This window comes from Polistes fuscatus, unplaced genomic scaffold, assembly GCF_010416935.1.
Source record: "Polistes fuscatus isolate 324 unplaced genomic scaffold, CU_Pfus_HIC Scaffold17, whole genome shotgun sequence".
Classification (NCBI taxonomy): Eukaryota; Metazoa; Arthropoda; class Insecta; order Hymenoptera; family Vespidae; genus Polistes; species Polistes fuscatus.
In genome coordinates this window covers 1,422,629-1,424,556 of record NW_025113075.1, presented here as the reverse complement: position 1 = coordinate 1,424,556, position 1,928 = coordinate 1,422,629, and positions in this window count along the sequence as shown.

Here is a 1,928-nt window from a genome sequence, read left to right as displayed (position 1 = left end):
AACTGACTAAATTAAGTCATTTTAATCACGTAGAATATTATTAAATGAATCTAGAGAAAAATATTATCGATTCTAACGTATTAAGAAATCATATCGTATTTTATATTAATGACTATCAATTATCGTAATCAAATTTTTAACAATGATACCAAAATACGTAAGGAGAGAAGAGTTTGAATTTGTATTAATCATTTCAATTATTCAAATCAATATTTTTCAATAAATTATTAACGTTTATAATAAGATTTGACAATATCGTACTGATTATTACAAATATTATTATTATGATATCAGTTATTTGACAAAATAAGCGTACCGAGTTGAAATTAATTTAAAAAAAGAAAAAGAAGAAAAGAAAAAAAATAGAAAAAAATTAGAGAGAAAAATCATAATGAATTGGATGCACAATGCATAATCCAGAATTCAAGCAATTCGAGACTAAGTCTTAAACGCAAAGCAGCGGTTTCGCGCGATAAACCTGAGCGATAACCTATAGAGATGTAATTTATGACCCTGCCTTTAGACCGTTTCCAGTCTGTTTAACTAGATTTCTCTGTCATATAAATCGCACTCGCTATTCCGTAACCCACGCTCGAGTAATCTCTGCACCACCGGGGAGACTACTAACCTAAACGTTATCTTCGATTTTATAACGAAATTTAAACACTGATCCGCGATTTTTAAATTCCGACATTTAAAAAAAATTAACGAACGAAAGAAACAAACGATCGATCGTTCATTTATTTATTTATCAATTACGTCATTAAGTTGCAATTGATCTACGATTAATTAATTGATCATTGAAAATCTACAGAATAATGAAATTGTAATAATCATACTTATGTTATCTGTGATTTATCTAAAAAATGATAATCTACAAATTTGTCAATAAAGAATGATAGAGATAAGATATAAATTTTCAAATTATACTAACGTAAGATAAGATTTGTAAATAAGATAAAAATACGTATACGTAATTGAAAGATAGGAATTTTCGTGAGAGGTAGGGCCCTGTTCAGTGACATTTTCTTGAGTAAAATTTAAAACGTTTGTAGTATGTGTGATTGTGTTTCCTGGCATACTTATGTAGGTATTCCGTAGCTTTAAGGATCGCGAAACGAGTTAAGCCGAGGTAAGCTTGGTCGGAAGCGAGAATGTGATCTTCTCAGGGTCTCGTATAGCTAGCTACTTCTCATACCGAAAGTATTCGGCATATTCTACCCTGAAGTATGCCACCGGTATCAGAGGTTTGTGGACTGTAACAAAGCAAGCCCTACGGGCATCGAATCTATGTTTAAAGCTAAGGCATTTGCAGGGAAAACGCGTCACGGACGACAAGAACTTCACCTTTCTTCCGATAATATCTCTAATCTTTTGATCAATTTTACAAAACTGCCGATAATCGTTCGTATTATTTCAATTTTAAACATGATTTATATTTTATACATATATATTATTATATTATTAATATGAATTATAAAGAATTTCTATAAAAAAAATATAGATATTTTCGATAATACTTTTGAAGTTATACTTCTTTTGCCACGTTCTACAATAATTCTTATTAAACTATTATATAATCTCTTGCAGCTTTTCTAAAACTAATGCAGAAAAGTGTAATGTCTATTAATAATAATCTAATAATAGAAAAATGTATCTAAAAAATATAATGATATGCGAACAAAAATGTTTGGTTACGCAAAAAGAAGTATAACAAGTTGTTACGAGCTTATATAACTTACACGCACATTCAATTATTTTTTCATTATGTTATCTTGAATGACTAGGTATTATTTTATTTTCTGCATATAATATGATGAAATAAATATATTTTTGAAACATTATTACAATTAACACATTTGAAAGTTCATTCGAAAGATAATGTAGATAATTGTTAGTTATAATGACGTACGTCACCGATAATTAAT